Source organism: Microtus oregoni, unplaced genomic scaffold (genome assembly GCF_018167655.1).
Source record: "Microtus oregoni isolate MIOR12 unplaced genomic scaffold, Mior012 000019F_ref0000042, whole genome shotgun sequence".
NCBI lineage: Eukaryota > Metazoa > Chordata > Mammalia > Rodentia > Cricetidae > Microtus > Microtus oregoni.
In genome coordinates, this window is record NW_024543078.1 from 18,136,787 (window position 1) to 18,153,244 (window position 16,458).

General features: G+C 45.9%; 1 pseudogene; it reads left to right on the forward strand.

Annotated features, from left to right (window-relative positions):
- Nucleotides 1–9,048: 9,048 nt before the first annotated feature.
- The window catches only part of LOC121459629, a 102,121-nt pseudogene continuing 94,711 nt past the window's right edge, over nucleotides 9,049–16,458 (forward strand).

Below are 16,458 nucleotides of genomic sequence, written 5' to 3' on the forward strand. Positions count from 1 at the left end.
CCATGGCTTTTTGTCAATATGCCCCGGGTAGAAATCTGACATTTCCATAATGATATGACAGATTTCCATCTGGGAAAACTGCCTTCTGTTTTCACAATGAATTTGAAGCTAGAATGAAAAATCTTTCACTTTGTCTATAAAACTATTTAAAAGAGAAAGAAAAGAGTCTGCATATTTTTTTTTTCCTACCTTGAAATAATGGAGTGGATCTTAAATGAGAAAAATCTGCAACTATTTTGGGTTCAATCAAATCATCAGCGATGCTTAAGAAGAAAGGGTAGAACGGACGTGTGCTGAGAATAAATCCTTCCGGACAAATTCGTTACTAGTTTTTGATAGTTACTGGAAAATGAAAGGAGTGATGTTGTATCTAGCAATCAGGGAACTGGAATGGACGGGGCAGCTGGAATGCAGCGGGGAGCGTCAGAGCTCCGGCAAACCTAGCTGGCGAGGCTGGCTCTAATTGATTTGTACGAAAGTATTGTCATCTGGATTGAAAATTTGCTGAAAGGAGATAAACAAAGGATAGCAATAAATGAGAGCAAAAAGGGATGCCGCTGGGGTTAATATGAGTTTTGATCTCATTTCTCTTTTTTTTTTATTTTTGAAATGCAACAAGAGAAGAACAACCTGAACAAAAACCGAATATGCAAATTTGCCAAATGAACGGCGCTGCCTTCGCCAATAAGAACTGAAGATGGGAATCTCTTAGTGAGGTGGAAGGAGGAAGTTTGAACAGAGGGAACCGACATAAACACTCAGTGGGCTTAGAAAGGCTGGTGCCAGAATAGGGGGTGGTGGGGGGCGGGTACCAAGCACACAAAATGCAAGCACAGTGCGGCTCCTCCACCCTCGAAGAGCCATCCAGCCCGGATGGTTGGAGCTGCTGGTTTTCCTGTCTTCTCTGCCAGGGTTGGAGTGGGGATGTGTTCTCACTGGCATTCTTCCTGAAGTTGGGGCGTCCCTGAGTGAAAACCAGGGGATCTAGGGTGGGTTGGGTTTTGTTTTTGTCTGTGAAAAGATAATTGTCCTAGACTTTAAGAAAAGTATAGGCTGTGTTGAATCCCAGGGAAATAAACCTTATGCTCTCTGAGAAGACCTTGAGCTGCTGGCATCATTGTTTGTGGTTTGGAGACCTTTCTTAGGATCTGCGGAGCAAGACCCGGCCTGAGAGTTTGAAGGCAACAAGCAACTGAAAGCAAATACAAAATAGACAGGGAAATGGAAGGTGAAAGAGTAGAGGGAATGCCTTGCTCTGAGAGTCCAGTGCCCGGATGATTAGCACCAGGTCGGCTTGCTGTGGGAGAATAGCACAGGCGCAGTGTGTGCGAGGCACCCAGTTTGCCGGCTCGTCCTAATGAGCACAATGGTCAAATGCCCTGGGTTTGCCATATGCTGTGGCCATATGCATATCTGGTGAACCAGATGCCCTGCTTTCTCTTCCCCATATTGCGCCATTTTTCTCACAGCATAAAGACATGGCTTAAGTGAGAAGCAGGAGGGGGTAGGGGGTAGGCAATGATAGCTTGTTATTCCAAAAGGTTGTAGGACAGAAAGCATCGGTTCATCCATCCATATGCCCATTTGGGCCTCAAATATTTAATGAGCACCTACTAGGTACAAGAAGAGTTTTATGCAAATCAGAGGCGATCCATCCTCCTCTCCGGGTTTTCAACAGAGGTCATAGATATGCCACACAGCTGTCGGAATTTCTCCGGGGCTCAGTGACAAGGATGCAAGGCAGTGTGTTGTCCGAGTCATCTGAGGGTTAATGCGCGCCATTTCCTCTTGGCAGTGATTCAGCCCCCTCCCACGTAGAAGACCTTTCATTCTCTTAGCTGCCTTGTCCTTCTTTAACTCACCCCCATCCATCCATTCATTGAATAGTTTCTCTGCTGTCTAAGCACGAGTATTCAAAATACAACAATGAGGAGAAAGGACCACCTCTACCCCATAGGAGCTTGCCGTCCACTGACAGAGATGCGAATCGAATAAAAGACACCTTGTAAGTCCAGTTAGAGAATACAACATCAAGCCAAAGGATGCACTCCAAAAGAATGAGCTCCGAAAACTAGGCCTGGCTTAGAAGAACCAGGATGTGACACTCAGTGGCACCTTCTTCGAAGACACCGTTCTGATTCTGTAAGCTAGGGAGACATATGCTCTCTCCTCTCTTCCTCCTCCCTCCTCCTTCCTCATCTGGACTGCTATAGCACAGGATAAGGCTCAGAACAAAGTCCATCCCGGTCAGCTATCAATTCGTCTGGCTTGCCTATTCCTGGACGGCACCTATTACACACGCCTTCCTCCGCGGGGTTTCTGACACCCATTGTGTGTCAGCTAAAATCCATTGTCTCAGTCACTCTCAGAGAAAAGAGACAGGAATCAGATGAAACACCAGAGAATCCAGAAGTTCTTATGACCAAAATTTGTCATCTCTCCAGTGTGACAAAGGAGCCACTTTGGTAAAGTGCACACCCTGCTCCTAAGCTTGTAGGCTCCTAATGAGGGCACCGAGTCTTCATTTTTCTTTTTTTAATTTTTTAAAATTTATTTATTTGTTTGTTTGTTTATTGGCTTTTTGAGAAGGAGTTTTGCTGTAGTTTTAGAGCCTGTCCTGGAACTAGCTCTTGTAGACCAGCCTGGCCTCGAACTCACAGAGATCCGCCTGCCTCTGCCTCCCAAGTGCTGGGATTAAAGGCGTGTGCTACCACCGCCCAGCTTGGCACTAGCTCTTGTAGACCAGCCTGGCCTCGAACTCACAGAGATCCACCTGCCTCTGCCTCCCGAGTGCTGGGATTAAAGGCGTGCGCCACCACCGCCCGGCCTGGCACTGAGTCTTCATAAAGAAATCAGATTGCAATTGGGTCTAATATATATATTAATGTGTTCCTATGCATATGATATATAGTATATACAATATATATGTATGTGTATGCATGTATGCCCTTCACAGTTTCCTGACATTTAGTATATTTTTAGCACATGCCCACAATGGCAACCCATCAAAAGGTGAAAGAAATAATCTTTATCTCTAGGTAGCTGTGTTCCCTCTCCATTTTTTCGCACTATGCTTTTTGTCTGCTCCATGCTTTATGACTGATGGGCATACAGGGACGATCAACAGGCATCGTTGGGCTAGAAGTCAAACCTAGCATCAGCAACACACTGTTCCTATCACGGCTGTCAGGAATGGGGCCACCCTGAAACCCCACGCAGAATGCAGAAATACTAAGGCCAAACTTCTTGTCCCCAGGAAGGAAGCAGAAGCACAGAGTAGTGAAGAGAACCATCTCTATCTGTACGAGAAGCTTATGACTAGATGAGTTGTATGGAAGAAATAAAATTGAATTAAAACTAATGTTTGTAGAAAGTCTTCTGATAGTCCTGGAATTGAGTCAAGCTACCCTGGACACCACCACAGCAAGGTTTGGAATTATCGTTTAAGTGACCTTCTATAGTGAATCCATCAACACCCTTATAAACTAGTCCTATAAAGAGTCCTTTCTATATGGCAAATAACTCCAAGGCCAGTGGTAAAAAGCCCAGCTTTCCCTCAGCTAACCAGCTCCTGGAAAGTGCCGCGAGTGCGGCTCAGTAAAATGTCCAGAGGGTGTTTCAGCGGCAGCCTGGATGTTTTTATACTTACCTTCCTTCCTCTCCATTACAGAGCCAGGAGTGACAGGAAAAGGTGCACAGGTGGAAAAACAGACAGCCACCTCAGCTGTCCTTGGAAGCCTCAGGGTCATGGAAAGTGACTTCCAGGAACCCAGAAGAAACCACAGCCGACTCTCCAAAACAACCGATGTCTATTCCCAGAACAGCCCAAGCTGTGTAACATAGGATTGATCTTTAAAATGACCCCAGAGAAACTCAAATCAAAGCAAGTACACGCAGGTCTGCATTCCACTTTAAATCTCCAATATTCCCCTTCCTCCGGATTACCAAGTACTGGGTGATTTCTCAGCCCAGTTCCATTAAATTTAATGGAAGACTATGTCTCTCCCATCATGCCATGCCTCTCAAGGAGAAGGATCCTGGGGCTCTAAGCATTGGCTCACTCCTTGGCAGACTCTGAAATGATATCTCTGCAGTCTCTTCAGGTACTTGAAAGGTGGGAGACGAAGACTTTGAGCCACTATAAATGGCCATTCTCCAATGCCTGACCTAGAAAATTCAATCTCTGTATTTTTCTACTCTAAGTATTTGGTTAGGGAGTTGAGACCATCAGAAGAAATAGTGTTTGATATGTTTAAAAACATATATTGCCTTCTATCTTTTAAGTGCCTGCGCACTGAGTTGCTTCCTGAATATCTTCATAATTGGACATTTTATAGATCTGGGGGCACATGTTCAATATGTCTAGGGAGAAAAATGTAACTAGCCAATAACATTCAAGCAGGACCTAGACTGAGAGAGAAGCTGTCTCACCAGCAAACTTTCTCTTTCACTTTGTGTTCCTTTCAGAGGCAATGGGGCAGAGAAGCATGCAGCACCAGCCTCTGAACCAGCAAGATAGGGAACTGAAAACCATGCTGGCCTAAATTCTGCAGACTGTGAGTCCAATAAATCCCCTACCAGCTGGTGAATCTAATCTCCTTGCCCTGTCAGTTTGGAATTTCCTAAGTCTAAGATTTTTAGGTTTGATGGCATATTATTAGTGGTGCGGTCATTGCATGAACAGAAGACAAGGAAAGTGGAAAGAGATGCCTAGACTCCACGGACAGAGCCCAGACTCTTACAGCCAAAACACTATTTAGGAATTAAGAGGCCCTTCCTACTGATGTCTCACCCATGAAGCCAGTAGTAAGCCCATCCCCAGTTGGCAGACAAACCTCGGATACAGGACGTCATCACCTGCGGGACCTGATCGTGCAGCATCGCTGGAAGAAGCAGTAACAGTGAGGTACCAACCACACACACATCTGGGGCACTGAGCCCTACTGAGAGACATGGAAAGGCATCCTGACTTCACTCATGCCCAATCCAGTGTGGAATCACGGCCAATCTCCAAGGAACCAAGGAGTAAGAAGGCATAGAAGACTCAGGACTGGGAAACATATGGAGAGTCGCCAGAATAGTAGTGTTCTTTAGGTTCCGATCGTGAACGGTGGCTGCTGCTTTAACCCACCAGAGGTCCGGTGCTGTGATCACCATCATTTCTGTGTATGTCTTCACACAGCTCTTAGCCAGCAAGGCTCCAGCTCTTCACGCAGCCCCTCGCTCTTTTGATTCTTCTTGGACCCCTTGTCAGTCATTCCTCTTCCTCAAAAGCTGCTCTTCGTCAAGGGTCTCCAGTCCATGTTGATCTAAGCATCAATTCTCCATCATCCCACAGCCTTCGCAGAGGGTAACATCTATCAGCAGCTGGTAAGTAATCATGGTACGCATTTCCTTCACTCAACAAATGAGTAGTTAAGGAACCTACCTCCTCGGGTACCCATAGCAGGCCTAGATTTCATGCTGATGACACAAAACTCAGTCGAAAGACAGAGTTCCCATCCCTTCTGTCTGATAGAATAGAGGTGAGTGAAATACATATAAAAATGCCTGTGTCTTTGTGAATTTTTGTTCCATGCTACGAAGAACAATTGATGGTGTCTGCGGCTCAATGGTGACAAAGTCAGTCTGCAAGAAGGGACAAGTCTCCTGAAGTCTAAATGAAGCCTGAAATGCCAGCTCAGTGACTGGGAAATAACTGGACAAAGAACAGGGGAAGAAAGAGTCTGGGGCTTCTGATAACGACAATGACGCACAAAGGTAGGTAAAAGTTGTATTGTTCTCTGAAAAACCTTAGGAAGGGCTTGGCCATGGAGAGGCTGGCAGAATGGATCCGATGAGGTAGGAGCCTCCTGTGAGACAAACCACAATCGTATTTGCCCATTTTTTAAAACAGTAAAGTTCTGCTTAGAACAAACATAAAGCGGCAGTGTTTTGAAATGAGTGTTTCACCAAAGCTCAGGCTGAATCACAGGCATTGATGGGCTGGATTCTGCTAAGGAGCCCGTCCTCCGAGGAAGAAGAATACTTGAGTGACAGGTGTCTGAGCTAAATGTTCCGTGAGCACCTCGTGTTTCCTGACGATTCAGAGAAGAGAGGACTAGGGAAGTCCTTTCAAAGAGCAGCCAACAACTGGACGCTGTGCCTCTTTCTTGTCTGGTTCTTGCATCTTTGTGCCCTCTCTGGGCCAGCTTGCTTTGGGGCTTGTTTCTTCATAAGCATGGAACACATTTTGTGAGGGAAGCAGATCATGGCTGACGGTGCAAAGGTGAGGCAGGCAAAGCCCAAGTTCCCACAATGGCGGGCGACAGTCACCCCCACCCCCCATTCCTGAGTCCGGGAGAGCACAGTCCGGTTCTCAAACACTCTTTATTACCTTGTGCGCCCCCTGCTGGCCCCATGCCTGCAGAGCAGAGGTGGGCCTGAAGGTGAGTCTACCCACATTTCTGCAGCTGCCAGTCTGCCTCTCCTGCCCTGACTTCATCTCCACACCTCCCAAACCACAGCTCCCCTCGCCAAACCCACGAAGCATGGCGCTTACCGACAAACCCCTGACTTGAAGCTCTGTGTCTCTCACCGCTGTCGGCTATGTGACCGGTCCCTAAGTTTCTCCAAGCCAGTAACCAAGACTCAGGCATTTCCCACACCCCAGGGCATATCGCCGAAGTGGCCAGGCTTCGGTGGGAAAACCATCAGAAAATGTACTCTGATGAGTCTGGGAACAATTAGCAATGGAAAAAAACAAATATAGGCATGCCCAACCTCGTTTCAAAGAGGTGATCACAGATAACGATTGTGCAACGGTCTGTGTCTCCAGGTGTTCAATTAATATCTATCGCCTTGTATTTTTTTTCCACCCAGAAAAGACATTCCATCCTTCCTTTTACACTAATTTTTTCTCAATATTAATGGCCAAGCCTAAAACATTTTGACCAAATTTATAAGGCACCACACACTCCTATATATGTGTGTGTGCAAGGCACCCACATTCCCACACACGCCTCTGTAAACTGTTCTTGCTAGAAGTCAAGGGTTCTTTTAAACAACTATTCCCTGTTAAAGAGATGGCCAGAGCAGCAATCCAGGACACTTGGGTCCCTGGTATCCCATGTCTCTGGGACTGAGCCCCTTCAAGCTTTCAGCCCTAACCTCCACACCTCAGGTTATAGCTTCTTGGTTGCTGATACGAGCTCCAAGGCTGTCCCCATGGAGACATAAAAAGGCTTCTGGTTTCTACTTAATAAGGAAACCTGAAAATATACAAGACCCTAAATGCATGGCCTCCGAGAGAATTTTCCCACAGGCCACATCCAGGTGTAAGAAATAATTAGGAAGGGCACAGCCATAGTTACATTAAAGTCATGTTACATCGACATGCCTGCGAAACAGGAAAGCCCGTTCCCCACATTGTTTCTTATGTCATATCGTAAGCTTGTTTCTTCCTTTGTCGTGCATAATAACGCACATGTTTACCCTCTCTTCTTTTCCTGAGTTTGCCCGCTTTCTTGGTCACTTGCCTGATCATCAGGACATCCTTGGCTAGCAGATGAAGGACAGAAGACAAGCAACTGCCCAGGGTAGAAGAGTTGATGTGCAGCCCCTATTCACCCAACTCACCACCCTAATACAGAGAGCCTTAAAGAAGAAATATAAGCTACGGAGAATGGAGAAGCTGAGTAAAAATGGATCCAAACAGGTTAAGGGGCCATCAAGATCCCTTGTGAGCCCACTAAGCCCCCTGGTTGAAACTGTATTTTGGAATAGAATGTGCTCGTATCTTTGACTAGAATGTGTAGGTAATGACCCTTTCTATTTCTCTGACTTTCCCCAAGAACTGCTAAAGCAAGGGATCTTTGTAAGAACATGGAGAGCCCCAAGTCCTAAGTGCTCTACTGGTGACGTCAGTATCCACTGAAGGCAGACTGTTTTACATCAGGCAACTGTAAATACTGGTGGCATCTGTAACATCTAACCAGAGTAACTTAGGGGTTCTGCTGCTAACTTTGATTTTAACTTGTTCCCGGGCCAGTAACTTAGATCCCTACCCTTACCTTAATGCACTTTTTATAGTTTAATTTCCTTTTTTTGCGGTGCTGTTTGGAGTAGGAACCTTTTTTTTTTTTAAAGCAATATGACTCAATTGAAATCAGATTTCCCCTAAAGAAATAGCACAGATCACAGAATGGCTCAACCTGAAAACGGTGTCCGTGGAGAACCACATTCCTCTTTGCTGCCTCTCTGTGTTTATCTTAATGATCTGATTGCCCTGGCCTAATAGTGGTAAAGCTATGGGGCTTGTGGACAAAGCCTGGAACGTTGTGGGTGGGGCACATCTTTCAGCCCCTATTTAGTATTTCCTGATAATATTAACACTACTTCCTGCCATGATTAGGGGTGTCAAGGCAAGAATACAGAGATAAGGATCTTTAAGGAAATCAGGTCATGGCAGACAAGACCAGACCAAAAAACATAGGGAGTGAGCTTTGTGCTTCCTTGCCAATGATTTGCTCTCCTGTGAATGTAAGATGGAAAATTCTGTGGAGAGGTATGAGACCGGGGAGGTGAGAAAAAGCTGGCCAAAGAGGAGAAGGGTCAAAAGCAGAGGGGTCACAATAAGATCCCCCTCTCCTACCCATGTGACCTGTGGCAAAAGCCTTTGACTCCATGGGTTGCATGTTTGCGTTAGCCGGCTGAGTTGGAGATACAGCAGGAAGTCGCTCCTCAGAGCAAGTTTGTGTGTGCCAGATGAATATGTATGAGGAGTACTTCACAGAGATGTTGGGGTCTGGTTCTCGTGGTGGGGAGAACCACGCCACCTTTGACACCAGCACTGCTGTTGCGGGAGCTGCACAATCAACTGTGCGCAGCAGCCGGACACTCAGAGCACAGGCAAGAGCAAGTCAGGAACGGCTGCCGCGCTTCCATGACATTGCCCAGGGTGGGCTCTGGGGATGCTCAGAGCTCAGTGATGAATGAATAAGTTAATGAGATCAGACATGCTGTACACACACTGCCTCCATTTTTCTTTAAACCTCTCATAAATGGACCATGGCTGATAGAAGAAAGTTTTCTAATGTGGCCGGCCTTGTCACCCTCCACACCACCCAGCTGTTTGGAGAAGAAAGAACGAACTGGAAGATAAGGTGGGTCGTGAATTAACGAGAGAAATTTGCATTCTTTTGCCTAAAGTAACATGCCTGGAGTTGTTAAACTTTTTGAGGACATCATTTCTCTGGGATAAAAATGTGCTAACTCTAGACAGGGAAATGAGGACAGCGGATAGGGGCAAGATTTTCCTTGATTTAGCTTCACTTCAGGAACAAAAGTCTTGTAATTGCTCTTATTGTTGTTTTGGCTGTTGGTAGTTGTTTTTAATTTTTGTTTTACATGTATGGGTGTTCTACTTGCCTGTTTGTCTGGGCACCACGTGTATTCCTGGTGCCCATGGAGGCCAGGAGAGGCATCAGATGCCCCTGGGACGGGAGTTATAGACAGTTGTGAGTGTCCTATGGATCCTGAGAAGAACAGCCAGTGCTCTTGATGCTGAGACATCCCACACCAAAATTGTTTGATTCTTCGGTGAAGCTCATCAAGCATCCTTCAGTATCTGAGTAAAGGCAGATATTGCCAAGAAGTTTGCCCAGAAGTCGAGAGCAGAAAATGGAAAAAAAGAGAAAAGGTAGAAATAGTGAAAATTACAATACTACTTTTCCTTTCCTCCATCTTCTTTCGAAGAATTGTTTGAACCAAAGAGTAAATGCTATCTGTTCTCCAGAAATAGATATTTCTATTTAACTCTTTTCTTCTTCCACAGAGTCAAATCCCACTCCTACACTTCTAACTACGCAACAGGTTCTAATGTTCAACTGGACAACCTCAGTATATTAATTAGTTTTCAAGACCCCCCCAGGAAATAAAAGTTTCATAGTTCAAGGTCACAGTTTGACTATTTGCAATTGAAAAACAACTTGGTCAACTCTGTGCCGGGCCACTCCATATGATAGAAAATATATTGTCATTCGGGTTAACAAAAGAAGCTTTCTTTGGTACCTCTCTACAATGGCCCCACAAATGAACATCGCCTGAATAAAATCCTAGCCACATTTTCACTCTCATTAACCACAGTAGGGTATCACACAATTTGCCTGGCTCCTGCTTAGACCACTGTGCACCATTTTAGTAGCAGCGGCTTGATGGGTTTTATGGCAGGTGATATATGGAGTGGGAGTTTCGGGAGTCATAAACAGAAGGCTCCGTGTATCACAATGTGGTTTAGGGATATAATGACTGTGTTGTAAAGCAAGGGATGACAATCCCGCACTAGGCTTGGGGTACTGAACCAATAGACCAAACAGCCCGAAATAATTCAAGGAAGAAGGAAAATACCCTAGGAAGGTGTGTGGGCATGCGCTCATAGGCACATAGGACTTAGGCTCTGTTTCATTAATTACTTCTGATGAATTTGAATAACAGCTACGAAAACCGAAATAAATCTGTGTCTCCCTGGGAAAAAAATAGAGCGTTTCTCTTTCCTTCTAGGGCACTAATTTTCTTGCTGCTTCTGTTCCATTCTTGCCCACGTTCACTGGCAGAGTAACAGGGTGGAGTTAGTCCTGGTATAAAGAAAAGAACAGGAGAAATTTAGTGAGATAAATGCCGAGGAGAAAAATAATGCCGAAGTAAACTTCCTTTTTTCTCCAGGGAAAGCAGTCACCTGTGGCAGGAGGTGACATGGCCCTGACGGGAAGCTCCTCTCCCTCCAGCGTGCATCTCATCTAGGAACACTTCCGGTGTGTGTGGCCCCTGTCACTTCTAGTCACATTCCTGGAAAGCCACAGAACAAGGAATTGGATGTGACCTTCTTCAAGGAAAAAGACATTGGACCAACAAAAGAGACCTTGTGGTTTCTAGGGCAACTCAGGAAACTTCCCTGTCCCCATTCAGGAAACGTGCCTGTCCCCCTTTCCTTTGGGCACACTGTCCTGACGTGCTGTGAAGGTCAGACTAGGTAACAGTGTGAAGCTATGAAGCTGTTCTCATCATCGCCATCGTCACCGGCCATCGAGGAGGAACAACTGCGGTATAATGAGGTTACATTACATTACATTGTTCAGGCTGTTTTCTCCTCCTTGGTTCCTAAAGAGATGTAAGGACCACATTTCAGCGGATGATTTTAAATGCTGAAAGCAGGAGTTCCTTGAGACAGAGAAAGAAACATTTGCATCTATTAGGGGAACCCTCAAGACTGCAAGGAGCTCGGGAACCTATAGATCAGGGCAGATGTGAGAATTTGGGATTCTATGGCAATGCCCTGGAGAGGTGATTTCTGGTGGAGTAGGCACAATGGGCTTCTAAGTCCGAATAGAGAATGTTCCCTACACTGGAGAGAACATAGCTCCATGGGAGCCCTGTATTCACCAAGACAAAAAGGAACCTCTGCATGTTGATCACCAAGGGCTGACCAACTCCGAACAGGCTTCACGAAACATCCTTACCCCTTGCCCTCCACTCAAACTAGCAAGACAGGATTTCACACCAAGCTGAGCAAAATCAGACAGGATTTGTTTAAATAGAACACACGCGTATGTGTAGCTTAAAGGTCAGACTTACATGCACATCACCTTAGGTTAACCGGGTCAGGACAAGCGTATCGTTCAACTATTGTTTAAATTACTTGGTACCGCTCTGCCAGGAGAGTCTCTTTCTTATTTATGTCCTGTTTGCCAACCACTCCATCAGATCTGAGTGTCACAACTGAGAAGACTCAGAGAATATACCACACACACACACACACACACACACACACACACACACTCACACATGGGGGGGGATAACCCCATAAATGAATTAGAAACAGGTGCTGAGCGCCAAGCAGCCTTCTCTGGAATGCTACTGTTCCAACGTATTTGAGAGAGACAGACAGGCAAAGAATGTGTGTGTGTGTGTGTGTGTGTGTGTGTGTGTGTGTGTGTGTGTAAAACACATATGCAAGTTCATACACATGCACTGCTGCATTCCCCCATGTGTGCGCGTGTGGCGACAGAGGCCATCACCAACACATGCTTCTTCACGCTCCACCTTAGTTTGGAAAACAAGGTCTCTCGGTGAACCTGGAGTTCAACAACCATCTATACTGGCTGGCCTTTTCTCAGCCCCACCCACCAGCACTGAGGTTAGGAACCCATACCACCCAGCTCAGATTCCTGTAGGTGCTGGGACTCTGAATGCCGGTCCTTGAGCTTATTCAGCAAGCCCCAGGCCCTGTGCCATCTCCCCACGACTGTATTTTAAATCTCCCTGTAGCTGCCTCATCCACACCTGCCCTTTGCTCTTGCAGGACCAGCAGAGACACAGACTCTGCTTCCTCTCAGTCTAGCCCAGCCCTCACGCCTTGGTGCCACGTCCTCACCAGGCACTTACTTAGCCATGGTCCATGTGGATCCGCCAAGGCTGTCACTTCATCTCTGTCTCCCTTCTTAACAAGGAAATGACTGACCCACGTGTAGCACGTATCTATTTATCAACAGATCATAAGCCCAGTCTTCTGAGATCTTGTGACAGGTCCCATTAGCTGTGAGCTACCCAATAATGTGTATAATCAGTTGTTAATAGCAATATGCTACTCTGTGAGAGCTAGGCCATTAGTGAGCGTCGGTGCTGCCTCCACGAAGGCAATATTCCACCTGACTGTGCCAACCCTGGGGAGTGGGCACCTCAGTTTCCAGTGGTTCCCCTAGGGGAGAGACAGAGTGCTTCCCTAAATCACCCATGCGGAACATCTTGTGTCCTTTTACAGTTTGTTTAGAACCTCTTAGGGAAGCCTGACTTAACAGTTGAAATAGTGTAGTGTTTGAGCCAAGGCACATATGCTGGAACCCCTGACCTTCAAGGTACCTTGAGTCACAGCAAGACAATTGACACTTGGGGGAGGACCCTAAATTCCAAGTCCTTCTGGAAGCAGATCTTCTCAATGTCATCCTACACGTGAATCCTTTTCAAGGTTCCAGCTGCTGTTCTGTGCATACTTCCGTATGAAGAAACTCCGTCTGGAAGTAAAAAACTGCTCTCTCTCTCTCTCTCTCTCTCTCTCCTCTCCTCTTCTCTCTCTCTCTCTCTCTCTCTCTCCCTCACTCATACACACACACACACACACACACACACACACACACAGTCCTTTTTAAAATAAACATTCCTCTGTACCATAGCGTAGGTTAATATAAGCCAAGGCTTTCTCGGTTTTCTTTACATGTATGTCCATCCATCCCTTTGCATTGAAATAATCAGAACATGAAGTTGCAAATTTTTCGAAGGAACACAGAAGGGGCAACTGAAAGTGTGCTCATGACTTAACGAGAACAGCCTCCAACCTCAGCCCAAGTTTCAACACTTGGGAGATGCCCTAGCTTAGACCTTCATGGGCAAGAATTTGATTTATTTGGGAATGCAAAATCTCACTGAACCTAGACATCTGTCAACTGTATCCAGCCAACACTCAGGTGATTTACATCCAGGCTTCATCCCAGCACCACCTATCAAAGGCCGTTGAGTTTTTACTACCACCTCCATAAAAGGATACTTAGCACTAAGAGCTTGCCTAAGAGTCATCCCTTGTTGTCGGCGAGAAATAAAAGAATAAAATGTTTGCAAAGTGCATTGAGGAAGGCTGAGACTTTGGTCTTCATTCTCACTCCTTTTCTTGGCAGCCCAGACTCTGTGGTCTCAGTCTGCTCCTTCCACAGAGTCACCAAAAGAACAGAGTCCCCTCAGACTATGGAAAGGAGGATTAGAACTGTAGGGGACTGATGACAGCCCTGGCTCATGTTCACCCAAGCAGTGAACATCACTGTTTCACAAAGGGACAGCAGCGAAGTGGGGAAGCTAAGTCTCCAAGTGTGGAGAGCTCAAAACATCAACACATAGCATTTTGAATTCTCTTCCAGGGGAGGTAGATCTAAGACACATTCAAAAATATCAACCTAGACTAGCCCTGTTGGATAGCAGACTTGCTCACGAAGTGCCCCATGATAAAATGGAGGGAAAGATGAGACTAGGAAGAATTCCTCATCTCTAGGTGATATTTCAGTGCTTCATTAAGCCATCTTGGAAGACAATGCCTTGAGCAACCATCCCATGCCACGTGCTTCCCAGAGGCTATAAGGATACCAATGAGAATTCAGCTCTATATTCTCACTTTCAGAATGAAGTTTCTCTCCTGGTTGGAAAAAGCATCTTAAGGTGTGGATCTCTTTAGGGAACCTGAGTCATTTCCAGATAAGAATTAGCTACCCATGTTTCCTGAAGAACGGGGCGCCGGGACACCATCACACAATCCAACACCCGTGCTCCATCTGAACGTCTGCATCCTTTCATCCACTCCATCATTCAGTGGGCAGATACAGTCAACAAATATCCACTAAGGCTGAGTGTATGCTGTAAAGAGCATGCTGGGATACCACGCTGGGCACACGACATCTCCAGTGTATGGAATTTAGTAATCAATCAGTTGCAAGCAAACAATAATTTTCAAATGTATAGGGAAAAAAAAAAGAAATGCATGGTGCTCTTTTGAGAAACCAAAAATAGCAGCAGGACAAGCTGGCCTGACTGGGAAGTTGGGGATAATTTCTCTAGTGTGTGTCTTCTGGGAGAAGCAGAAAGTGCTGGCGAGGCTGGAGGAAGAGTGTCCCAGACAGGAAAAATGTAATCCGGAGAGTGGGGTACAGTGCGGGCAAGGCCGGGGTTCGGTCAATGTCCAGACGAACCACCGCTGAAGAAGATGGTGCCAGAGACGTCCTGTGCTCATTAAAAAAACTTAGGCTGGCCCTAGGAATTGTGGAAAGCTTGCCTGACACACGGAACATGGTGCCATTGATAGTCTCTCTGGCTGCAGGATATGTAATTGAAATGCAGTGAGCACAGAGGCAAGCTGAAGTCCTTTCAAGGACCAAGCAGAAGGTAGGCGGGCTTGCTGGCAGGTAGTATGGAGGTGAACATGGGAGGGAAGTGACCGAAGTGAGGGGTAAAAATGAAAAGGCCTGTACTAGCTGTGTAGAGCGGACTCTGTCTGCTGGTTTTCATTCCAGAAGGGCAGGAGACCGCGTCACAACCTTCTTCACAGTTTGTACCTGTATGCACCACACCCAGCTGATCCAACCCCTTTTCAGGCTGTCCCGGTTCAGCTGCTCACCCTCAAGCTCAACAGCAAATCATCCAGATGCCACTTTGACACACTCACAGTTCTCCTTAGTGGCTGATGCCCCTGTTCTGCCTTCTGCCTTGGTGTTCTGGGCTGTCTGCACAACTCTTGACTAGGACCTGTGAGCGCGTCTTACCACCTCCCTCTCGTTACCTCGAATTCAATCCATCAGCTGTTCCCAGCACACGCTACCACACTTCTGTGCCCTACCCCCACCCACTTGGGCTATAATAGGGAGATAAGGGCTGCCTTTGTGGCTACACAGAGATTCTCAGCACTCATCATCTTATAATGCTTCCATATTAAACACAGAAAGCATCATCTCTTAGTTAAGCAGCAGAGAAGAAACCAGGAATGATGCGCTTCAGTGGGCTAGTCATTAAACACAGCATTATATCCTGAAGCTTAAATGTTTAAACTCAACAAGAACACAATGAGGAAACTATTACCCTCTTTTGTGGATAAGGAAACTGGGACATAGAACGGCTGCCAAAGGTCGTATGATCTCTAGTGGTTACAGTGAAATTCGTCCTAAAGGGCCTGACTCCAGAGCTAGATGCCGAATCGCTGGAGTTGAAACCTCATGCTCCAGTCAGACGTTCACACCTCACAGTACTGACCACACACCAGGAACTTCTCTCGGCCCAGCCATATTATCATCCTTACACACAGAGCTCAAGTAGCAGCGAGAAATGCAGGCGGAGGCCTTGTGCAGAATCGGAGCTCAACAGGCAGCTGTTTCTAGTAAATTTCCACCGCCCTCCTGCATGACTAGCTTTTGCTATGGTTCTCTCCCTCTGTCTCTGGGAGACCAGATCATGGGAAGAGGAGGTGGGGGAGGGGAGAGGGAGGTGTTATACTTTTCCCATTGGTTGTCTATTTATTGGTACTGCCCTGGTTCTCGCACATGACTTTTCATATCTCAAAATGACCACTAATTCTATGTCTTAAAGTTTTATTTCTTTCCAGAAAAATTCCAGGTTTTTTGTCTGTTGCTTTCTCCTGGAAAACATAGAGTTTTGTTTTTTTTTTTTTTATTGTTGTTGTTTTCTAGGAAAAAATGTAACACTCTGTATAAGAAGACAAGTGCCGTATCTTTTGCATTTGAACAACAATTTATATTGATTTGGAGATGGATCTTACTCTAGTAAAACGCATGAGCTTGGGGGCATCTAGCTATTTTGCATATTAAAATATTGCCGATAATAATAAAAACAGCAAATACTTATTGCACTCTCTACATCGTAAGCATTATGATGAGT